The 26079-nt window shown below is 43.9% G+C and overlaps 1 pseudogene; it reads right to left on the bottom strand.

Annotated features, from left to right (window-relative positions):
• Positions 1 to 16750: 16750 nt before the first annotated feature.
• On the bottom strand, positions 16751 to 20532 carry LOC115570449 (uncharacterized; annotated as a pseudogene).
• Positions 20533 to 26079: the final 5547 nt, after the last annotated feature.

Raw genomic sequence — 26079 nt, 5'->3', positions numbered from 1 at the left:
CAGGAGGGAACAAGGCAGACAGACAGAGGGAGACAGAGGGAAGACCACAGGAAAATGCACAGGAGAACTTAAAGACACATGAGGCATGAAAATCCTAACATAAAACACAACACAAAATCAGGAATCATGACAGCACAGAATGGTAGGTCATGCTCTGATAGTTTGAATTTACCATGTAGACAGATGGGTCTGGGGCAATATATTTCAAACAAGGTGTGAAAAACAGTATAATATGGGACCTTTAAGAAACAAGCTACTTTGAGTGGGGATATATGCGAGAAACACAACAAACGTGAATTGGAATCAGATACTAGCACTCACGGGTATGCAAGAGATACGTGAGGACAACAAACTGGAATCCAAATCTGTGGATGTTCATTTGTAGCTAGCTGCTACCCTACACACTCTTAATGTAGGCTATCCATAAAATCTTCACTCCCGTAGCCCTACACATTCTGGATGTCTGGATACTCTCTGTACTCATCTGTAAGTTACACCCTTATGTCTCAAAGTGTTTCTCCAGGCTTAACTTCATGCTAGTGCGTTTACTATTTACTTACATTATTAATCCATTGCCAATGCTAGCTAAGGCTAAAACATGGCCATGTGTTTCAATTTCCTATCTTGCTAGCACATTAGGATATTTGTCTATCTATGTTAGGCTTTTCTGTTCAGTAGTTTATTTAGTTTTTTATGATATATTTTTTAACATGCAGTTTTTCATATTGCATGTTGCACAATCCCATTTTGCTTGGTTTATCTTCTTGCTAGCATAAAATACATGTTAGTTGTCATTGATCCAATTTGAGAAAATGATTTTGAATTAGGTATTACTCAACGTAAAGCTCTGTGTGTGTATGTGTCTTTGAATATGTGCGTGTGTGTGTGTGTCTATTTGGGTGGGTGTGTATATGCATGTGTGCCAACATGTGTGTTCTTGCATGATGTGACATGCATGATGATTGAATTACTCCATTTTGTTACCTGCATGAATATTACATATATTTAATCAATTACTATTTCTGATTTAACTCATTGTGTGACCTTCACTAGCACTAACCCTCACCATAACTAAACAGACAATTTCTCTGTCTTATAAAATCATCATTGTGCTACAACAGCCGTCCTTCTCTATCTACCTTCCCAATTTCTTTCTTACAAAGAATTATTCAAAATTTAACATGTTTGTTTAAACATACTAAGGGTTTGTGTTTAACACCAATGCAACATATTTAGCCTTTCAGACATAACACATTCAAACATCATGCTGTTGCATTAATGTTTTTGCTTTTTCCCAATGTCTAAAAAAGCAAAAGGCACCGGTAGTGGTACATTCACATAAGTGGAATGGGTTTCAACTCCCTACAGTGTCCTTGTTAAAAGCCAAAATATATGAAAACACAATAGTTATCAATCAATCTACATATTTCACAACAAACCTAAATGTCCCTGACGTCCCAGGGACATTTAGGTCCCTGGGACGTCCAGGCTATGGGACGTCCCATAGAGCCATTGCAGTTCAAAAAACGATCTAAACAATCATCCCTCCATCTTCAAACACAGCCTCATTTGGCCATCCATGAAAAAGCTACTTGACATCCCACTTTTCTATAGGAATACATACTTCCTACAGGCAATGCAGTAGTTCACAAAAAAAGCCTGGGTTGCATTTTGGCGAGAGTTTCACTTTGACCTCAAAGACGTTAGGACATTATTCTACCTGTACATAAAGCCTTTTACAAAAAAGCCACGCTCCTCATTACAATCCAACATCTGCCTAGACTGGTCCTTACTGGACACCAAACTGTTGGCTATGATAGCTTGAAGCAACACTAACATTTCCTGCAACACCTGCAGAAATCCAGCCTCTGATCGCAAGATTCTCTTTCCAGCCCACCCTCAGTCTATTGCTGACAAGCAAGGTGCAGGTGCATCTTTTAAACAACATGCCATGTTTAATAATTTCAATGTAAACGTTCACACCAAAACTGCCTTTTCAAACTGCCCCCGGCAGGAGAGCCATTGCAGTTCAAAAAACGATCTAAACATTCATCCCTCTAAACCGATAAATTTTAACTGCTTCACCGCAGAAGTGTCTTCTTACCTGATCGTGGATCATCTCCTCACTGGCCTATCTCAAGAATTTCGGGTCGGGGTCCTTTCTTTCCCCACAGGTATACACAGAGCAAAAATCGACGGTTCACAGTGAATGATACCAATAGAGTCTTTAGTTATGAAAGAAAGAGGTCACCTAAAGGGTATGTATCGGTCCATTCAGTATTCTCCTTCCAGATATTTGCCTCAAACCTAATTGTTGTTGCCAAAAGGAAAAAACTTGAGGAAGAAAAATCTCTTTGTGCCTCGCTGTGGCCTTGTCAAGTGTTAACAGTCGCATGTTATTTGAGTCTTCTCTGTCACTACATCACTGTTGAAATGAAGATAAACTAATAAAGTCAACAGGCCAGGGTGCATGGCTTTCCAAAGCAGTCATCACTGAGGCTTTCAAATCGCTCACATCCATCAATCGTATTGGAATCTCTTTGGCACTGAGTAGGATTCAAAGGGGCTTTGGGGGGTAGTTTCAAGGACAGTGGTTAGAATTTGCTGGCCACGTTCCTTCTCCTGTCTTAAAATATCATCAGCGCCGTGCAAATGTATCCCATCCCCTTGGCTTGCCACGCATGGGGTCAGTTTTGGAAACCCAAATGCACCTGTGATAATCAGCCGTCATCAGCATCATATTTAAAGGGCGCTCCTTATTGAACGATATCATGCCACTCATGAGAAGCATCATGTGGTCATCCACTTGCCTAAACCTCCTACATTTTCCCCGATATTAACATTTGTGGCAGTGGGGTGTGGTTAAGGCGGCGGCTGCTGGAGGAGAGGGAGGAGTGGCTCAGCCAGTAATCACACAGCTGGACAGAATCAGGTAATCAGTCAGTCATATACACTGTATGAAAAGTGGGATTTTCGTCAGTATGCGGCACTGTTGATTGACGTGGAATTTCAGGTTTGCGACTGCACTCGGCAATTTGCAGGCAACACCGAAAACTGCTGTGAACTGTTGGAAATTGACGTGGGCCTTGCTTGGCAGTTGTCCCCCCATGACCCCCCTCCCCCTGATTCTAGGGGAGGCTTTAACATGGAAATGAAAATGCTGTGACTATACAAGTGCAAATCAGGGTAGCAGGGGGAGTTTTACCTCAGGTGACCTTTTTCTAAAAGGTGTTAACTTCATTTTAAGAAGATCTCTGGTATAAATAGATGAGGCTCAGTAGCCTAATTATAGACCCTTATATTTTAGCTTGCATTGATTTATTTAATGAAAGTATGCTAGATTAATTACTGTGTATGTCATTAGCAATGGCCAATGTTATATAAAAAAAGATTATTTATTCTTTTTTTCTCTCTCTTTCTCCTGGGAACAAGTTAAAGATTAAACGCCAGTTGTTAAGAAGTTAAAATTTGCATGAAATATTTTGAGATAACCAAGATATTAAAATGTAAAAAAAAAAAGTGTTTCTATAATTTCATGGGTTCTGAATGTTTTAAAGGCAGTTGAAAAGTAATTCTTATTACGTGTGAGAGTTCATGACCTTTAAGAGTTTTTACATTTCCGGGTAGACCGGAGCGTGAGTGACGAGGAAGAAGGAGCAGAGAGTTAATGGCGTCGAGCAGCTGCCAGTGGACTGTGTGTGTCGTCAGTGTCGTGTTTTATCACTAACGGACTGTGGACTGTTGTCGGACGATGTGCTGTGAGTGTGTGAGTTGGACTCTCCATCGCAGTCGAAGTGTTTGTGTTTCAGTGGACACGAAGCAAGTTTGGCTAAGCTAGCTAGCAGGAGCTAAGCTAGCTAGCAGGAACTAGGCTAGCGGAACGGCCATTGTCGAGAGGAGGCTTGCGCGGACGGGAGGAGCTTAGCCGGGTCACCACGAAGAATGTCGCCGACGGACGGAGCTTCGCTGCCGCAGAGGGACACGGAGGTTTATCGCTGCCAGCATTTTGTTTTCACAGACTAACCTCGCATCAAAACAAGGCCGCGACCTCCTATTAGCTCGGAGCTATGTCTGCAAGTCCAGATTTACACGATGCCGATAATGACGCCATTGTGTGTAAGTAGCTGTTACTGTTTTCTCCCTCGTTTAATTTTACTGTGACTTACGTTTCTTTATTCATACCACTCTCTTTAATTGTTTTCCAGCTGCCTGTAAGACATTACGAGACAGTACGCAGGACAACAAACAACCAGATCTTGCATCGCAGGCGGACGCTGTGAGGAGTTCAGCTCGGAGTCGATCGAGAACAAAGAGGGTAAGATTTATTAGATTAGATCCGTTTTTGGTCAATGTGACTATTATTCTATTAAATAATAGATGTGTTGTATCCATACGCAGTGCATCGCGCAGTACTGATCGTCTTTATTGATTGTTTTTACAGCTGCTGGAAGCGAGACAGAGTGCTAGCTGAGGATGAGTTGATGAATTGTGCGACATCCGTCCTTTCGCAGGCGGGAGCTTACCGAGCTCTGCGCCACATTGCTGTCACATGAAAGGTGATTCCGAAGTACAGGGCAGCGCACCACAGACGTCTGCAGAAACAGACACTTCACGGTGCTGTAGGATTTTGGGCTTCTCGTGAGCTTCCCGTTTGTTGTGTGGGCAGATTATGCTTTGTACATGCTGTGTGTTTGTGTTTGTGCTAATAAAGCTCTTTCTTTGAATAAACAACACCTTCCTGGCAAATGTTCCTTTCCTCAATACATTCATTCATGTCCTTGATGATAACATAAATATAAATGAATGAATAATTAATATAAATGTGTATATATATATATATATATATATATATATATATATATATATATATATATATATATATATATATAAATAAATAAATCAAAATATATATATATTCTCACTGGGGTTTACATTTATAATGACCCAGGGTGACCAATCACGAGTGATTTTGCTTGTTTATAAGTAGTGGTTTCATCCAATACCGAGTGAGGATATTCAAGCCAGCGCACACATTCTCTGGCCAGGCGTGGTTTCGCTGCTATTCATATGCAAATTAGAGCAGTTTGCACCTCCGGGAGCTCCACATACGTCATGGTTCGTTTCCGACAATTTTCGGCACAGGAGAACGCCACGTTCACAGCCTGTAAATTGTCGTTAACTGCCGAAAATTAGGGAGATTTCTGGGCGTTTACGGGGACGAAAATCTCACTTTTCATGCAGTGATAAGCATGGTTGTAACCTGGTTCTGATCTCTTGCAGTAGGCTGGGTCCTGTGGAAGACCGGACCAGATACGGCAGCAGAGGCAGCACAAGCCTCAGACCCTCAGCCGTTAGAGTGATGGCTGTTCATTTTGTGTTTCATTTTGTCTTTATGTTGAGCCACGTTTCTGCTAGAGCCGACTAAACGGTCAATTTACTGAAGAACACTGACTCTCTTTCTTCTTCCCCCCGCGTCCTGTGAGCAATGAGGCTCACATATTGGTCTCTCAAATCCTCTGCTAAGACACGCATGCAACTAGTGGTAGTGTTCACGGTATTCATACACTAAAAAATGTTCATCATGGTTCATCTTGGCTTTCAACAAAGTTTCATATTTTGATTTCCTTGGGTCCTCATCTCAGCAATATTCACTTCCGAGTTTGATGAATTAATTCATTTATCATCTTGTATCATGATTCTCCTGCATCATCACATTAATTTATATTTGTTTCTTTGTTTTAGTTTGATTAATACTTTGTTTGCCTGTTGGCCATCATTTTGTTGTCACGTGACTTTCATTTCTGTTTGGTCCTTAACTTTAACGTTCATTTATATTCATGGTCTTCGTGACTTAACACATCATTCATGATTTTTCTGACTGGTCGTTGGAATTAATTCTGTTTGTCACTTAGATCTAATTTGTGTTTGGTCATTGGACCTTTTTATTTCTGTTTGCATTTTATCTCGGTCCTATAAATTTTGTTTCTGTTTGGTACTTATGTGACCGTTTATTTATTTGCTCAAATTATGGTCTTTGTGACCTCGCACATCATTCATGATATTCACAGTTAATTGGTTGTGAATGCAGGGAATGGGGAAATTTTCAACTTTGGCTCTGCTATTGCTCCAGCATATGTGCAGCCAGAGAAACTGTTCACCTTTTTAAGCTCTTTCTGCCCTCTTACTTTTCAGCTTTTGCAGCTCTTTCAAATAGTCATCCTTCTGCCTCTTCAGCCTTTTCCATACATTCAGCTTCATGACCAGCTAGGGAAACTGTTCAGGTATGTCAATCTATTATTATATATTATATATTATATATATGACTATTTGTAAAGAGAGACATTCTGTCCAAACCCAACAAGAACACGTTTTGTGCTCCTATTAATTAACTACTCAAAAACAACATTTGCTGCTTGAAAGTGGAACACTCACACAAATAAAATAGTTTTTTGCTTACTTCCAATTCTCCTTGTTAAGTTTAGCTTCATTTGTTTTTATTCTAGTCAAAGTTGACAGGTGGGGGGTAGCCTACTTTCTTTAGAATCTCATTGTAATCTTTTTTTTGATTGAGGATGATTCAGGATTAGAGGCATACTAATCCATCTTGGATTAAAGGCTGTGTTGTTGCAGGAAAATTAAATGCACAAATGGGACTCTTGGAAATTTGAGTCTGTTGTGCCCACATCTTTAAACAACATCCCAGATCAAGCTGCTGCACTTGATAGGCAGAACCATGTTTAAAGGCAACAGAGGACAGGACTACAGCAGGACGGGGACAGGTGGACTGTGAGTTTTATCTCATTGATACTAGGTTCTCACACACAGTCAAGGTTGAGGACTGTATTTACCAGATGTCAAACTATGCTGTTTACAGTGATACACAATTTGAAAAATACAATTCAGGGGACCTGTTACCACCACTTAGTAAAATACATGGTTACAAAATAAAAATTCTAATTTGTTGATTTAGATAATGCTTTTAAGTAGCAAACATTATTTTATTTTATTTGTGTTGAACTTAAGAATGTTGGCGATAACATCAAATTTCTGTGTTAACTGATTTAAAACAAAATTTAAGTTGTAGTAACTTAATAAAATTGGCTTGTTAACTTAATTTTCTCACCTTGATTTTGAAATTTTCCCCTCCCCAACCGACTAAACATGCCTGGACAAGTTCAGACAGTTAAGCAGGTAACCTGGAGGCTGAACAAATACAACGGATGTTTTCACAGTGAGTATGATTTCTTTTAAAAATAAATTCTACTAAAGCAATGAATTTTGACATACTCTGAATTGTGATATGACGAATAGTGGACTTACTGGTGTACGTAGGTTATGTTACACGTGCTAATACTGTTGATGGAATGTGATGTACAATTACATGTAGCTAAAGCTAGTCATATTAAGCAGTGTAATTTCCCCAACCTACCCCTTAGTTTAGAAAAACAGTGAAAAAAAGAGGATTCAATGAATGTTTTACAAATTTGCTCAGCTAGAGAGGGCTTTTCAATTGTGCTGGAGGAAAATCTGCTCACAGACACATTTTAAAAAAGATGTTGTCATTCACATAGATAGCCTTGCAGTTTAATAGAAGGAAAGGCAGAGTGTTATTTTTTGTCATTCTAGCTAATTTTGGCTACTATTGTGATACATCTTAAAAGTTTGTATTTTTCCTGGTCTGAAATGGCTGCACTACATTTTTTCTTAAAAAGTCATTATGTGTAAAATAATGTTAATGTGATTCTGTCTGTATCACCCAGAGCGACATTTATCTACTTGATGCTAAGACTTTTCATCAACAGTTGATGACTGTACTGTGATTTGAAGGCCGGTAAGTGTTTTGTTAAGTTGGCCCATATCTTAAAGAAAAATTTGCAAAAAAAATGGGCTGGGGGTGCAAAATGTGTAAATTTGAAACCTCTACTAAAACAGTGTTGCTAAAACATTACAGGTTACGCCATGGTCATGGTGGGCAACCTCTGCCATGTCTTTACCAAGATTGTGCTTGTTCCTTTAAAACATGGGGTAGCCTTAGATCACATCTATCAAGAAATCACTCTCAGGAAACTCAAGAAAGAACCAGATCTGCAGAAAGTCTCTCTTTCACGTGTCAGTGTTGCGGTGCCAGCGTAATCTCCACAGAAAAAGAGTTTTTTGAACACCTTAGTCAACATTTGAAAAAATATGAGACTGTCATCTGCGTTTTTAAGAACTGCGATTTCAGGAAACATTTATGATGGTCGAGATGATAATGATGTGAGAGATCTACCAAACCTCATTGAGAAACATTCGGCTTTGTTGTTTCTAAAACTGGAGAGCACTATTAATGTCTCTAACAGGTGTATTGATGAGGTTGTTGAAGAGTTACATTTTATCTCTCATTTAACATCAGGTCCCATCATCAAAGACACTTTACAGTCCTGTTTGACCTCCACCCTCAGTAGTGGTGGTCCACTTTCTTCTGCCTACAAGAGAAGGGCTTATTTTAAGAAGCAGTTTGCTGTGGTTGAACCAGTAGAGTATGTACTCAGTAGGGAAGAAGATAGAAGCTTCTATCCCTATTCTGAAGTCTTTGCTTCAGATTTTGAGCCGGAAAGAGATTTAGGATTTCATCTTGCATGACAGAGAAGTTCAAAGTAATGGTGAAACTCAGTACAGGGCATTTTCTGATGGTATTTATTATAAAACAAATGGGTTGTTTTCTAGAGAAGATCCTACCATTGCTGTCATTGTCTATGTTCATGACTTTGTGTTTTTTCCTTGATGTGACCAGTGGATTGCATATCTCAAAGTCACAGCTGTGTACTGGGCGTTAGCTGATGTCCCTGCACTGCTCAGATCTTCACTGTCCTCCATCTTCTTAGCAGTTCTCTCCAAGGCTGATGATGTGAAAAGATTTGGTTACAGTACTGTACTGGAGCCATTGCTCAAGGATCTTGTGAGCTTGGAAGAGGAGGGCCTGTATGTCCACCTATTAGGCTAAAAAGTTAAAGGAACAGTGTTTAGTGTTGTGGCAGACAATCTCTGGGCCATTCTATTGGGGGAATTGTTGAAAGCTTCTCCAGTTCTTACGTTTGCAGATTTTGTCAGGGTGAGCAGTCAGAGTTTCAGGTAAAAGAAGTGAGAACAGGGGTATTCCAACTCAGAGCTAAAGTACAGCATGAAATGCATATCCAGTCTATGTAGGAGAATACTGCTTTGACTCATGTCTGTGGAGTCAAGAGGCAATGTGCTCTTACAGAAATTCTGAAGTATTTCAGTGTTTTGTCAGGTTACCGACCTGATGTGTTGCACAATCTGTTTGAGGGTGTAGTCCCGCGAGAGCTGGCTCTATGTCTTCAAGTTTTCATCAAGAGTAAATACTTCACTCTTGATGAACTCAACAAATGGTGGTCAGACAAGACTGATGCTCCACAGCAGGTCCCTCTGAATTTTGCAGCAAGGAAAAGTGTTGGTGGGAACGCCCATGAAAACTGGTCATTGCTCCTATTCCTGCCCCTCATAATTGGATCAAAAATCCCTGAGGGTGAACCAGCATGGGAAGTACTTCTAGTGCTCAAAGATGTAGTTGAGCTTGTTGTAAGTCATGTTCACACAGAGGAGACTATTTGTTACCTAGACAGTAAGATCTGTGAACACAGACACAGGTTTCTCCAGGTTTTCCCACAGGAAAAACTAATCCCCAAACATCATTAACCGGAGCATTATCCACAGCTGATCAGGGCCTATGGTCCACTAGTGTTCCTGTGGACTATGCGGTTTGAAGCCAAACACAGCTTTTTTAAGCGTGCTGTCAGGCACACCCACAGCTTTTGAAATATTCTGCTGTCACTTTCCATGAAGCATCAGCTGATGGTTGCATATAACCAGCATGATCCCAGTGTTGTGAAACCTGTTTTACCAGCTAATGCAAGCTAAGTTCCCTAGTGAGACAAAGTGCTAGAGCCCGGTTCCATTTAACACCTTACAGGTCTGGTGTAAAAAGCATTGTAACCCTGAAACGCTACATTTCTGCTACATAGATTGCCAACATAATCTTGACATGTCATGGCTGGAAAAAATACAGTAGTACAGTAGTACACTTACAGGGTACTCCTGTATTCCTAATAACCAAATGATTGCTTTTACTGTTATGAGCTGACACATTAAGACATACAAGACACAAATACAGTCCAGGAACAGAAACTGTTACTATAGTTGATCTCTCAGTTATTGGTTAATGTTAATGTTTTAATTTAAAGAAATAAATAAACCAAACATAGAAGCTGTGTTGGCCTGGCACTGTGCAAAGTGTATTACAGTATTACAGATTGATTAATGTCGCAACCAGCCCATCGCCGAGTGATACTTTCAAACCATGATGTCCAGAAACTGACATTAGCCTCTGGAATTCCTGGAACAGTTGGAGAACTTCATTCGGTTGTTCAAGAAACATTTGGGATTTCTGTTTGCATTATAAGGATGCTGATTTTGGTATTGACTATTTCACTTTGCTTTCAACAACTGACATCACGGATAAGAACACTATCAAGGTTGTGTATATCCAAGAACCCCCTACGGTAACTTTGACCTGATACTTTAACCTGATACTAACTTTGATATCCAGACATAGACAGTTCTTTCTCGAGCAACATTGATGGTTCTCTTTGGCCTTCTGATGACTCTGTCCAGCCTTCCGATGATGCCTGCTCTTCTGTGTCCTCCCATGAATATCGGTATGTGTTATGTGTGTTCTAAGATTTGTAACCTATAAACCAATTAAAAAGTTGGAGGGAAATAATATAATGACTTAAGTTTTGTGAGAAAGTGGTGTGTGTGTGTGTGTGTGTGTGTGTGTCATGTCTCAAAGTCTGAGAAATTCCTTCTAGTTAAACTGGCTGCCTTGTAACATTAACAAGACAAATCCTTGGATGGAATGGGATGGATGGGAAATGACCACCTGATTGGTTATACAGGCTCCTTAATCACATTATATTAGTGTGAATGGAGCAGTGCAATCAATCAACCCACTGCATTATGGTACAGTGCCTGGAGAGTTCTACAAGAGCCCGACTGGAAATGGCATGGGTCAAGAAAGATTACCTTCATGTGTTCAAAGGCTCACATAGTGATCATTACATTACATACATTGCATAGTGACCATCAATCCAACAACCACTTATAACCAAATCAATTTGGGTTAGAATGTCTGAAAAGGCTGAAAAGCTGAATGCAATATATTTTTAGTGTTGGAATAAGCAGTACAATGTCCAACAAAATATCAGCAGAGGCAATGCATGCTAAAAGGCATGATAGCTTTACATACTGACTATTTACCACAGTAAATAATTCGACCGTTAAACTCTATTAACAATAAGCATGGTCACAATCACAACAAATAGACTGAGTTGCAATATTGGCATTACAAACGCAATATTCATCATTAAGTCCCCACGATCCAATTGTAGCTGCAGTGCTAGCAAATGGCAGCTAACTACTACTGAGACACAGGCTACTGAGCTAACTCGAACTCACACAGCATATTTCCATGTTAATATCACAAACTGCAATAGTGATCATATTATCCATAACTACAAGCAGAAACCACTTACATTTCCTCAAGAATGCACACATCATTAGCAAAACACACAGAAAGTCCATGCAGCTTCAAACGGTCTGCTCACTGACTGGTCTGCTGCATTTCAGTGTGACTGAGCATGTTCTGACCCGTTTACTGCTAGTTGTCTTTGCACCAATAGAGGGTGCTGTTGGGCCTTGATCTGTAGAGCTTTCTTACAGTTTCTGTGGCTGCACACATGCTGGAGCAGTAGCAGAGCCAAAGTTGAAAATGTCCCCATAAGAATGAATGGGAAAAGACCTCCCAAACTCCTGAAATTTTTGAAGAAAATGTAATGGTTATCGCCAAAATAGTTAGTATTGCGTAACATGAGACATTGCTGAACTTTGTGATGTTTTTGACTTCATTTCTTTAGAGTGAACAATGAGGGCGGCAGAGCATGAGACAAAACAGGTACCGTCTGCGCTCCACCAGAAATTTAGGCTCAAAATTAACATTGCGGCTCATGGGGGAGTTGCTGGAGTGCTTGTCGCTCTGGGGCTCCTACAGCCAAAGGTCTAAGTCCTACATCTGTAATAAGACCATCAGCTGAAAGCCAAAAGATTTCCTACATTTCTATGCATATATTGTCTATGTGAAGTAAAAGATGTGGGATCCAAATCAAGCTGAAGAGAATTTTTTCTCCAGATTTCTAGCTGCTTTCCACTTTAGCGATGATGTCACGCACTCTAGCTCACGCAATACACACCCATTATAAAATCAGAAGACGGCCTAAAAATCCTTAAAACTAAAACTGTGATGATTTGAAAACCGTAACAGATTTTTGAAAACTGAATACATGCTCAATAGTTCAAGGCCTTCTGACTCTTTAAAGGGGAAAATGGTGTCTCTAGCTCACAGTATGAAGCACAAGAAGAGGTTGAAAGTCGATGAGTTTTGAAGCGGATTTGAAGATTTTCCCATTTACTTCCCAGTCACACTAATTAGACTGCAGCCAGAGTGCCACCTATTGGCCGATTTGCACCAAATTTTACACAAAGCCTCATCAGTCCATGGAACACAATTATTAACATTTACGTGATAATCAGACAGTATATTGTAAAGATGTGCAAGATTGTCTGTTTTCAACACAATATGCAGGAATTTGTTGGATACAAGTTTTTTGAATGTGCGACAAAGTATATGGGAGTTATCAGCCAAAACACACTTTCCTTAATAACAGCACCACCTAGTGGTGGAAATTCAGGACGACAATAGATTATAAAATTTTTCGCCAGGTGTGACTTATATTCCAAGTTTGGTGAGTTTTGGGGTATGTTCAGGCAGTGAAAAATGCGATCAATTTCAAAAAATTAAAGCTGCAAGTAGCGATGAACGGGCCCTTGCAGTCCACGCACGTCAGGGCATGCTGCTGTCGGGGTTGTCCGCGCAACACCTCCCTTTGTGGAAGTTGTTCCTTCATAATTCCGTGGCCTGCTACTGCCAGTATTAAATAATGTAAGCTGAAGTCAGAAAAACTGCGTGAACTGCTGCGTGATTTCCTGAACAAAGACTGAGTCGATGGTTCGCTTCTGGAGCTGGCTGAAGAGAATGTCCACATGAGGCATAATGCAATAAAATAGTTTCGGGAAGAAGCTGAAAGTAGTATCGTCCAGTAGCCTCACAAACCCTCCAGCTTCCTTCAGCATGGTAGGCTCAAACTCCCCTGATGGTCTCAAAATACTGGATGATGTCACCTTTGTGCTCACACACAGTGTTCACGGCACGGATATAGATGTCCGATCTAACTGTGCTTGCTCTTGGGAGTCTGTGTACCACCACTCTATCAAGCACACTGGCTCTCTTGGGAGATTTTGAAAAAAAATCCAGAGAATCCACCCAGGTCAGAGAAGAACTGATTAATAGAGTTGAGCCGGATACTCGGCTGAAACGATTATCCGGTACGGATAAAGCACTTTTGCCGAGTACGAGTATTATACGAGTAATACGAGTCAATATCTGTGCTCGGATTGAATGAAAATCCTCATTGGGTAGCTGACTGTGTCTGTGATAGGCTAATAGTCACAGCGCCCCTCCCTTACACACATACGGATGTGTTTCTGTGTCCCCCTCTGCTCACTCACACACAGAACAGCTGTCTGTCTCTCCCTCAGTCATTCAGGTTTGCGGTCTTTTCCGTTAACGTTTAGGGTTTATTCAGCTTCAGGTTTGTTTTTACTTCGGTTTGTACTTATTAACCAGTAGAGTTCTGGTAAACGTGGGTTCATTCCGACGTGGTGCTTGGTAGAATGTGACTCGCATTGCGTCTCTGCCTGTCGGAGATTTTTTTTCTGTTTTTTTAACCGTCAGCTGGCTCTAACCAGTTTTTCTGACTTCACGCACTGAGTGTCTGACACTTTCTTGCTGTATTTCATAAAAAAATAAAGGTAGTAGTGGTATAAATAATATTACAAATTAAGCTACACACACACACACACGCTCCCCCCCCCCCCCCCCTCTCCCTCTCTCTCTCATGATCAGTGATACAGAATAATGAGTGATACAGAGAATACTTCAGCTGACACTGAACCACCAGTCAGAGTTTGCTTAACCTTGCAGGACAGTGAGGGTCGAATCAGTGACAATGAAAACAGTGGCAGTAGCACCCACCTTTCCCCCACTGAGACCAATATTGCATCTGGTGATGGATATAGTTTAGTTTGCTAGAATAGTAATAGAATAGTTTATTTGCTATCGTGATCAAAACCATCGATCTGAAGCTCAATGCTGATGCTGTCCTGTAAATAGCTTTCTAATCAGCAATAAATATAACAATTTCTGATCAACCCATATCAATTGCATGCTAAAAAAATAACATACCGGTTAAAGCCACGCCCATTTCAAGACAACCCGACCCACGTCCGGGTTAAACCCGGCCCAGTTCCTGGTTAACCCCCACCCACTCCGAGTACAGACACAGATACAGATAATTCATATGGTTAACAGATACAGATACAGATAATGCTGTACTCGCTCATCCCTACTGATTAACTAATGGGATGTGAGACCTGCTGCATGATGAAAGCTGAGGATGAAGAAAGATGAATATTCAAAAATCTGAAAAGTCAGAAAAGCTGAAAAGTAAGAGGGCTAAAAGAGCTTAGAAGGGGGAAAACACTTTGCACATAATGCTGGAACAGTAGCGGAGACAAATTTCAAAAATGTCTCCATAAGAATGAATAGGAATTCATTCTTACGGAGTGAATAAGTGAATTTCCTATAGGAAAATAGGCGATTTTTGAAAGAAATGTAATGGTTATTGGCAAAATATTTATATTTTATTGAGTCACAGGAGACATTGCTGAACTCTGTGATGCTTTTTTTAAATTTGTGTAGAGTGAAACATGAGGGTGGCAGAGTGACAGACAAAACAGGTACTAAGTGCTCTCCTCTAGAAATTTAGGCTAAAAATTTACATTGTGGCTGATGGGAGATTTGCTGGTGTGCTTGTCATTCTGGGACTTCTACAGCCAAAAGTGTGAGTCCTACATGTGAAATAAGAACATCAGCTGAAAGCCAACAGGATTTCCTACATTTCTATGTATACAGTGTCTATGTGAAGTAAAAGATGTGGGATCCAAATCAAGCTGAAGGGAAGTTTTTTCTCCAGTTCTTCCAGCTGCTCTCCACTCTAGCGATGATGTCATGCCCTCTAGCTCACGCAATACACACCCATTATAAAATCGGAAGACAGCCTAAAAATCCTTAGAACTGAAACTGTGATGATTTGAAAACCGTACAAGATTTTTAAAAACGTAATGTTATGAATATAACTTCTGTTCCCTGAAGGAGAGGAACGAGGTACAACACATATATTATGGGATATCACGCCCCCGCGTGGCCTGACTGAAGACACCTCTATTCACGCCTTTAAGGCAGATGACCTGTGGTGACGTATGTGCGGCCCCGCCTGCACATATATACGTGCACCACCACAGTCATCCTTCAGTTCGATAGCCGCTCTTCACCGAGCCCGGCTGCGCAGCGGGACAACGTAGTGTTGTACCTCGTTCCTCTCCTTCAGGGAACAGAAGTTATATTCATAACATTACGTTCCCTTTCAGTCGATTCACTCGGTACAACACATATATTATGGGACATGTATACACGCCCAGCAGAGCAGCCACCGAACCGGAGTCAAACCTCCAACACTCTAGTGCATCGTAGACCCAGCAGAAAGGACAGAGTGAGCCACCGTAGGGGCTGTCACGTCCAAACGATAAAACCGAACAAAAGTGTGCGGTGATGACCAACTGGCTGCAGCGCAGATATCGCTCACAGAAACCCCTTTAAACAAGGCCCACGAGGCCGCCATGCCCCTGGTTGAATGTGCCCTGACACCTTGGGGCAACGAAAGACCCCTGCTGCTGTATGCTACGGAGATAGCCTCCACAATCCAGTGGGACAGCCGCTGTTTAGACAGCGCCTTGCCCTTAGCCGGATTAGCAAAACATACAAACAACTGGTCGCATAAACGCACACCCTTGGTGCGGTCTATTTAAGTGCGTAGTGCACACACAGGGCACAAAGAATGTAACCTCCTCTGCTCCTCAGATGCAAACGGAGGGGGGCAGTAGCTCAAGAGCTCAAAAGTCATAGAGCTATATGCTGTGGGGATAATCTTAGGCAAATACGCCGCATTCGGGCGCAGTGTAACCTTAGATCCATCCGGAGTGAACTGGGTACATGTGGGATGCACAGACAGAGCATGAAGGTCGCCCACTCGCTTTGCAGAAGCCAGAGCAAGCAATAGTGCAGTCTTGTATGAAAGAAATTTCATATCTGCAGACTCAATAGGCTCAAATGGGGGTCCACAAAGAGCCTCAAGCACCAACGCTAAATCCCATGAGGGAACGCTGGGTTTAAACACAGGCCTCAGCCTGCGGACTCCCTTCAGGAAGCGCATAGCAAGAGGGTGAGCGCCTGGCGTCACTCCATCAAAACCAACATGGCATGCAGATATAGCTGCCAAATAGACCTTAATTGTTGAGAAAGAGAGACCCTTATCCAGCAGCTCCTGAAGGAATGTCAAAACATCCACAATAGAGCACTGAAATGGGAGTACATTTCGGTCCTGACACCACTGCTCAAACGCCCGCCATTTGTAGGCATATAGGCCCCTAGTAGATGATGCCCTTGCACTCTGGATCGTTGCAACCACATTTGGGGGCAGACCCTGAGCTATCAAGTTGGACCTCTCAACAGGTAGGCATGTAGTCGCCACAGCTCTGGGCGTGGGTGAATCACCTCCCCTCCCGCCTGAGAGAGGAGGTCCCTGCGAAGAGGGAGCTGCCAAGGCCTCGCCACCAGCAGACTGATTATCTCGGTGTACCACGACTTCGCCGGCCAGCGAGGAGCCACCAGGATCAGGGAGAGCCTCTGCTGGCGCACCCTCTCCAGAACAGACAAAATCATTTCCACCGGGGGAAATGCATACAGCAGCGTGTTGGGCCATGTGTGCGCTAGCGCATCCATTCCCAGTGGGGCGTTGCGGTCCGTTATGGAAAAGAACAGGGGACAGTGGGTATTTGCTCTGGAGGCAAAAAGATCCACTTTCGCCCTGCCAAAGCGGTCCCATATCTGAGCCACTACCAGTGGATGCAATCTCCACTCCCTCACAAGAGGCGCCTCCCCTGGAGAGAAGGTCCGGTCCCAGGTTCAAGTGCCCTGGAACATGTGTGGCTCTGAGAGACAGAAAATGAGCACTGCACCACAGCAACAGAGAGTGAGACAGTTTTAACAGGGGGAGGGAGCGTGACCCTCCCTGCTTGTTTATATAGGAAACCACCGTGGTGTTGTCCGTCCTGATCAGAACATGATGGCCTGTCAGAACGGGACGAAAATGCTTCAGAGCTAAAAGGGTCGCTAATAGTTCCAGGTGGTTGATGTGGAGCCTGCTTTGTGCTGGCGTCCAAACCCCTCTCACTGCTGCGCTCTCGCACAGAGCCCCCCAACCGCTCAGGGATGCGTCTGTGGACACCACTTTGCGAAAAAACACCCTCCCTATCGGGGACCCCTGTTGTAATAAACCGGGTTCCCTCCACGGGAGAAGAGCCGACATGCAAGACGGAGTTATCGTCACCCTCCTCTGGAGGTGACGCGGCGCGCACAGCCGGAGAGAGTGAGCCCAGCGTTGAAACGCTCGCATCTTTAACAGCCCAAGCGGCACTACAGCGATCATAGATGCCATCATGCCTGTCAGCTGTAAAATCGTCCGGAAACACAGTTTGCGTCCCAACTGAAATTGAGCGAGGCAGCGGTGAAACGCAGCCACCCGGTGCTCTGACAGACGTGCTCGGCTCAAAACGGAGCATATTTCCAACCCGAGGAAAGAAAACTGTTGGCTCGGGGTCAGTGAGCTTTTCTGTAGATTTACTGAAAAGCCTAGCGTTTGGATGTGCGACAGGGTCAGTGACAACTGAGCCGCTGCTCGCTCTCTGGAGCTCGCAATAATAGCCCAATCGTCCAGATAGGCTAATATGCGAACGCCTTTCTCCCGGAGCGGAGCCAACGCCGCCTCTACACATTTGGTGAATGTTCGGGGGGCGAGTGACAAGCCGAACGGCAGCACTAGGTATTCGTAGGCTGTGCCCTCGAATGCAAACCTTAGAAACTGCCTGTGGTCCGGGTGAATCGCTACATGAAAGTAAGCGTCTGTCAGATCAATAGTTGTAAACCAATCTCCCGGTCTGACCGCGCTCAGTAGCTGTCTGAGTGTAAGCATTTTGAACTTGTAAGTTCGTAGGTATTTGTTTAACAGTCGCAAATCTAGAATAGGACGGAGCCCTCCACCCTTCTTCGGAACAACGAAATAACGGCTTTACCAGCCTTTGTTCGTTTCCGAGGCGGGAACAACTCGTATCGCTCTCTTGTTCAACAAGCTGTTTATTTCTTCCCTCATAACTGCTGCTGCTTCGCCTCGTACAACTGTGTTTATTACAGAGTGAAAGCGAGGTGGCCGGGCCCCAAACTGTAAACGGTAGCCCATGGCAACAGTTCTCTCTACCCAAGGTGAAACTGCGCATGCGCGCCACCGAGGAAGCTGAACAGCTAGCCAACTGACCTGCAGCACTGTGGGGGAGGGGCTGTCGCCCTCTAGCGTGCCGGGGGGGAACAGCAGCGCTGGTCTGCTCCGGCTTATTTGATTTGCAATGTTTTGAGAACAAAACGAAATCTTTATTGGATTCAATAAATGCACATTTACAACATTCACACAGTGAACAGGCACCATTTTTGGGGCATTTGTGTGTGAGAGGGAGTTGTGCTTGGGAGACTGTGTTAGGGGAGAGAAGCGCCTCTCGGTACTTGACCCCTGAACAAAACTTAAACGCGGCCTTTTTGGCGGCAACAACCGAGGGGCAGCAGTGTCTCCCTGCTGCTGTAGCCCCTCTCGAGCCGATCCCGAACTAGGACAACTGCAGCTTCTTATTCCTGGGCGCCGAGCCCCTCTGGAGGCCCGGTGGCGGACCCTTGCTCCAAGCCGAGGGGCGTGGGTTGTGACCGGGTGCATGCTGCTTCACCGGCTGGGGTCCCGACCCCGCCGGCGTCGCAGACCTCTTGGGAGGAGGCGGCGGTGCCGGTTTGTGCAGGTTGGCTGGCTGTTTGGGCTTAGCGTCCCGTCTGGGGATGATGCTGCTCAAAGCCTCGGTCTGTTTCTTTCTTAGCTCAAACTTAGCCTGGATGGCGTCGAGCGACTGTCCGAACAAACCGTCAGCCGACACTGGCTCGTCCAAATAAACAGCTCTGTCCCTGTCCGGAACGTTGGAGAGAGTCAGCCACAGGTGCCTCTGCGCCACCACCGTGGAAGCCATCCCTCTTCCCAGGGAGAGCGCTGCACAGCGGGACACTCGGAGGATGTAATCCGTAGCGATTCTAACCTCGTTAAGGAGAGGGGACAGTAAACTGTCAGGGGGCATACGTGACCCGAGTTCCGCCAGACACATAGCTTGATATGTCTGAAGCATGGTGACGGAGCTCAGTGCACGGGCCGTGCTTGCCTGTGTTCGGTAAATCTTCTCCAGCTGGGACGCGGAGAACCTGCAGTGCTTGGATGGGAGCGTGGTGGGGCCGCCGACACCATGGTTCTGGGCCGGGGCAAGATATGCTGCCAGGGACGCCTCCATAGGCGGAGGGTTGACCAAACCAGCTTTTTCAGCTCCATCCAGGTCCAAAAACTGTCCATAGTCGGGCACCGTGGCGCGGGTAGACAGTGGTTTGTTCCACGTCGAGGTGAGCTCCGCAACAAAATCAGGGAACATGGGCAGGTTGTTTCTGACAGTCGTCGGTTCGGGAGGAAGGAAAAACCCCGAGAACCGCGACTGCTTCTGAGCCGGTGGAGGAGAGGGCCAGTCCACTTCCAGTTTCTCAGCTGCACGGCGGTACAGTGAGAGGAAGGATGTGTCGATCTGGTCAACCGGCGCAGCAGCGGCGGCGTACTGACCCGACGACAGCGGCTCCTGTTCATCCTCCGATAAGCCATGCACATCCAGGCCGTCATCGTCCTCGTGGTAAGAGGCTAGCCCGGGTAGCGGCTGGCTAGCGCCCTCGGAGGGGGCCGGTTCCAACCCAGCTAGCCCGTCAGCACACTCCATATGGTCTGCCCAGCTTCTAACGGGGTCTTCGACCAAGAGCTCCTCGCCGCCGGACTCGGACGAAGCCGGGTCCCTCGACTCGGAGAGGAGGGGGTCGTGCCGTGCAATGGCTGTCTTTCCCAGGACTCTCTCCACGAACTTGACCCGTCGTTCAAGGGTTGAGCCCCGGAGCTGGAGACAGGACTCACAGGACTCGGGCTCGGTCAACGCTCTCCTGGCGTGGACAATCCCCAGGCAGACGGGACACGCTTCGTGGAAGTCCTTTTCGTGCAGGGAGAAGCCGCACCCCTGAGGACAGGGGCGAACAGAAGACTTTCCCTTCGCTTGCTTAGGCTGCGCGCTCATATCGAGACACCAAACCAGAAGAAAGCAGACGAAATTAGCGCTCCGCGGGTAGCCAGTGGCTAACACCAACAGGGGCAGTTAAGCTAATTTCAAGCTGGCAGTAGCCACAACAAGACCAAGCTAACTGGCAGCAGCTAGTTAGCCTGACTCGGTAGAGGTGTTCTTAGCGAGGTGAAGAGCGTAAGAACTGAAGGATGACTGTGGTGGTGCACGTATATATGTGCAGGCGGGGCCGCACATACGTCACCACAGGTCATCTGCCTTAAAGGCGTGAATAGAGGTGTCTTCAGTCAGGCCACGCGGGGGCGTGATATCCCATAATATATGTGTTGTACCGAGTGAATCGACTGAAAGGGAACTGAATACATGCCCAATAGTTCGAGGTCTTCTGACTCTTTAAAAGTTGGAATGGTGTCGCTAGCTCAAAGTATGAGGGACAAAGTAAGGTTGAAAGTAGATGAGTTTTGAAGAGGATTTGAAGATTTCCCCATTTAATTCCATTCACAGTAATTAGACTGCCAACAGGGCGCCACCTATTGGCCGATTTGTACCAAATTTTGCACAAACCCTCATCGGGCCATGGAACACAATTGGCAAAAGTGTTGTGGTAATCGGAATGTATTTGGTGAAAATACGAAAGACTGTCTGTTTTGAACACAATGTGCAGGAATTTGTTGTTTTATATTTTGGGCCTCTTTTGGTCTATCACAATTCTTTTGATAACTTTTTGTCAGGGGGGTCCACAGATGCTTCATGCAAAGTTTGGTTCAAATCGCTCAAATTGCCTAGGAGGAGTTCGAAAAAGTAAGTTTTTCATTTGTTGCGATTTTGCGAATGGAAAGTTAGCACGAAAGTGGGTGGCCTACACCAAACAATTCAGCTGATTTCAGGGTATACATAGGTATGAAGTTTAATAATGTGCAACATATTAAGTGGGAGTTATGAGCGAAAAACGCTTTTGCATTGAAAATAGCACCACCTGCTGGTCATTTTTGGTGTTTGAGTCACGGGGCCATTCTATAGCACCTCTATGAATTTCATTTCCATAAGTGTTATGGTGTGGGCACAGTGCCAAATATCAAATTAGACAGCCACCAGAGCGCCACCTAGTGGCGCATTGTTAAACCCTTCGTCAGCTGTCTGTTGGGTTTAAATCTGTTAAGAAATGAGACACAGACACAGAGATTGTCTTTCTTTGCAAAGGGGAAGTGCAGAAGTCAGCACACAAAGTCTGGGCTCCTGAGTTCCAATGAGCTGCTCTCCCCAAGCATCTTTTATTCACCTACGACAGGGCGTAAACGTATATGATTGGCTCTTTGACAGTACATATGAGTCATACAGTTGTTATGCATGATGGTACACGTACACACCTATGACCTTCAGCATCTATCCTTCACACAAACATTCTTATGATGTCCACCATCAGTTATTCACGCAAGATGCCATTCGAGGCCTTGTGGTCCCGCCGGTGGGTGAGTGTGTTTCTTCGCAGTACTTTTCCAGGAGCTCGGTACACTTCCACAAACATATAAAGGAAGACAAGCAGGTTATATCAATGCAATGCAAGAAACTGATAATATAAGCATAATTTTTCCAACATGTCCTCAGAAGGGTACTCACAATAAATGTACTCAGTTTCGTGTTAATCCGATGAACTGCTGTGGAGATATAAAATACTTAAATTTAAAGAGTGCCACCTTGTGGTCATCGCCAAAAATGTTGCACAGGGCCTCAGGGGCTCATGGGGAAGTAGTAACCTGAGTTTCATGTCATTAGACCACACCAATGTGGAGATATGCAACACTTCCTGTTTTAAACCAAATCTGCAGGAAGTAATTATTTAATAACTTTAAAATAAATTTTCCTATTAAAAGTCTTTTGATAAGTTTTTGTCAGGAGGGTCCACAGATGCTGTGTGCCAAGTTTCGTGCAAATCGGTAAAATCGCCTGGGAGGAGTTCGAAAAAGTTGGTTTTCAACATTTTGAGAATTTGCGGAAAAAAAACGGTCGGCGGAGAAGGGCGTGGCCTATACCTCGAGGCTCATTACAATTCACTAAATGCGTGGATACAAGGTTTTTGAATGTGCGACAAAGTATATGGGAGTTATCAGCCAAAACGCACTTTCCTTAGTGAGTTTTGGGGTATGTTCAGGCATTGAAAAATGTGATCATTTTGGACAAAGAAAAAAAAGAAATTTAAGTTGCAAGCAGCATTGAACGGGCCCTTGCAGGGCATGCTGCCATTGGGGCATGCTGCTGTCAAGGCGTGCTGCGTACCTGGTCTTGTTGCATGAATATCGCGTACGCATCTCTTAACTGTCTGTGTTTTTGACAGTGCAGGAAGGGGTTAAATGTGTAGGAGACACTACTCTGATAAAAAGGGTTAATTAATTGCTGGTAATCAATTGTACTTTAGACGGGGCACCACCTCCGATGATTCTCTGTGCGACTAGCTCGGAGGGAACTAGCCAGAATATTAACTGTCCAAGTTTGGCTTGAACACAAAAGATCAGTCTCGAATTGATCTGTTGAATTTCAATTTGCTCCTATTCTGAAGTCATGAATTCTTTCCACTATACCGTCGGTTTCCCACCTCAAATTAAAAGAGCACAGACAACGACATGCGGTTAAATATGTTTATTTACTAAATAAATGCAGAATAAAGGATGTGAAATAAAAATTCAAATATGTGACAATATTAACAGAAATTGTGAAATAAAATGAGGACAAGATGAATTCTAAACGATGGTGGGTTTTAGTGTAAGTAACCGGTAATTTATCACTACGAATTAATGTTTATTCTATTGAGGCGATATGGCGAGGTCTTTGAATTTGTGAGATATATCTATATATATTCGAAGCTTCCACAAACACCAACTCTGATCTCATTCGAGTGTGACTCTTGTCGTGTAAATGTTTAGCCTACTTTTATTCGAAGAGCGGGATCCCGGACTCTGGACGGCCGGGAGTAGCTTCGTCTCTGTGCAGGGAGGCGGCGGCGGTTTCAGAGCCGCTGGAGAGCGATGCCGTCTCGGTTCACCTGAGGACAGCTCCTGGCCCAGCAGTGTTCTTGCTTGTGTGCGCTGGAGGCGGTCGGAGACGATTGGATGCTCTTTCTCCTCTAGGCTGTGGATTTCTTCACGGCTTCTTGAGCAGTTAACTGCACCGACTTGTAATAATCACGAGTTCTGGTCAGAGTCTCTTTCTTGAGCTGATATTGCGGAGCTCCGAACATATATCGATTAGGTCTTTGTACAAAAATAACGGGGAAAGAAACGCTGGCCTGGCGAGTCCGTCTTAGTTACTTAATACAAAACAAAAATAGCTTTTCTAGCTTACTGAGTTGCAATACTTGGCGATATAAAAGAATACAAAAAGGATTAATCTCGTTCTCGCTTTGATTTTGGAAAGAAGTTATTTTCAAAATAACTGCGCGTTTCTTGGTAAGAGTTCTGGGAGCAACTCAAATCTCCGGAGAAAAAGTCCGGAGGCGCGAACAAAGCAAAGTACGGAGATTAAGTTTGAGAATTATAAGTGTAAACGCGTTGTAGAAAAGATTAAACAGGTAGGGTTACGAAAAAGAAGAAGAAGGAAGAGTGACGTGAAGTCTGCTCTTTTAACACTTACGCTGAAGGCAGAATTGAGGGCGGACTGTCACGTCACTTCCTCCGGTGACGTCATGGCTCATATTACAGCTGATATTGCGAACTTATTACTTAAGGAAATATAATAACGCTGTAACGTCTCAAGATCACGATCGACTTATTCACCTAAATCCACCATGGTCTTTACATCAACCTTTGTTACATAAACATGAAAAGAACATGACAGGAATTGCCTAATAAAGTAAAAAGGGGAGTCATTGGTTATAACAAGACCCACACACAATTGCATACGATTTTAGCAGCACTGATGGCTTAAAAACATTTCGAAAAGGTTAGCTTAACTTTCGGTACAAGAATATATGTTGGAGGTAGGTAATCATATTTATAAGTACAAATATAAAGTCCATTTGTGTCAGAAACTCTCCTCTTAACTATATCCGGACTTACCACTAGGTGGAGCTGTGGCTCCATCACACTTTCAGAGATTAAACCTGAATTTACTAACTGTAGTTTCCTTGAACTTAGAAAACAGGGGGAAAAAGTATGTTTGGGTTATCATCCAGCTGAGTAAGGATATTTTGTCCTGTAAAAGATGAGATTACATTAAATACCCTTTTAGCATTAAGACAGAAATCAAGGCTCTTCCTTTCTCCTGTTTGGAATGCAGAAAGACTCGGGCTGGGTTGAGTGTCATAATTCACACGTGTGGCACTTTGATGCTCGTACCAGATGTGGAGGGTATCTGTTGATGACAAGTCTGGTATAACAAATTGGGACCTTGTTTTTCTCAGTGACCACTGCGCCCTGAATTATCAACAGCCCGTCAAAGTGAACAAAATCCAGATGTAAAAGGAGACCTTTCTGAGTCTCGAATGTCCAGTGTCCTGTTAGCATAGACCCTATATAAGTCAGGTAAGAGGGAACTTAAGGTGACAAATGGTCGTCTTCCCACTCTCAGCGGTAATCCTTTGGGGTCTGGCAACCCCCCTTTGTGAAACTCAGCCAGCAGTCCCTTATCACCAAGAAATGTTTATTGCCCCGCAACATGTTGTTTAACCCACCATCAGAGTGTGAATGGAGGGAGGGGGAGGAAGAGAGTCAGGCCATTAGGGTGTCAGAGAATAGTGGATCAGAGGGGGTCTGTGTGGACCTGAAGATCGCGGTCTCCTGTGATATAAAAGAGGTTAAAAAGGGACATGTTCCTACATATCCCCCACTTTGATCCAATGACTGCGGCAACAGGAACTTGGATCAATGAAGTCGAACTGTCCCTCGTCGAGGTCTTCCAGATGGCACACTGTGATAATCAGAGTTGGTGTTTGTTTCTAACATGTGCCTAAAGGGTAATCAATTAACAAGTTTATATACAATGAGGTAGTGTCATATTAATAATTCTAACTCCTGTATTAGGAGGCACTAATCTTCTTTTGATCGAGTGTCTGAAATTAGAATACAACACTATCAGTAACAACCTCTAAAAGTGCCGGCGCCATTGATGTGTAACGTCCGCTACTTTCACTTTCGTCATCGGGTATCTCGAGCCCGGTACCGGGGTAATTTGGGGGCTGGTCTTCCGAGTCTGGCTATCCTAGATAAACCATTGGTGCATTTGTGAGTTTGCACTGCAAGGCTCTGGTGCGCCTAAGATAGAAAAGGCAGTGCCAAAGGTAAATAAATATCCTAACGCTGCAACGATCGCTAAGACAGTGTCGGGTGTTGACCAGGCATAGTGAATGGGTTGAAGGGGTTTGTTGCCCTGGGCAGCTATTTCCTTAAGTACATTATTGACAGGTGTTAAGTTGATGGTCCGAGTACCCTCATACTGTATTTGCGTGAGGGTATTTGGATCTAGCTCAAGGGGGTGCTGTCGAAAAAACTTGGATACTTCGATTTCACCCTCATATTGGTTTGGGTCCAAATAGTAGAGAGCTAAGTCATCAAT

Source organism: Sparus aurata, chromosome 19, assembly GCF_900880675.1.
Source record: "Sparus aurata chromosome 19, fSpaAur1.1, whole genome shotgun sequence".
Classification (NCBI taxonomy): Eukaryota; Metazoa; Chordata; class Actinopteri; order Spariformes; family Sparidae; genus Sparus; species Sparus aurata.
The sequence above is the reverse complement of the archived record's forward strand: the minus strand, read 5'-3'. Positions and strand labels throughout refer to the sequence as shown.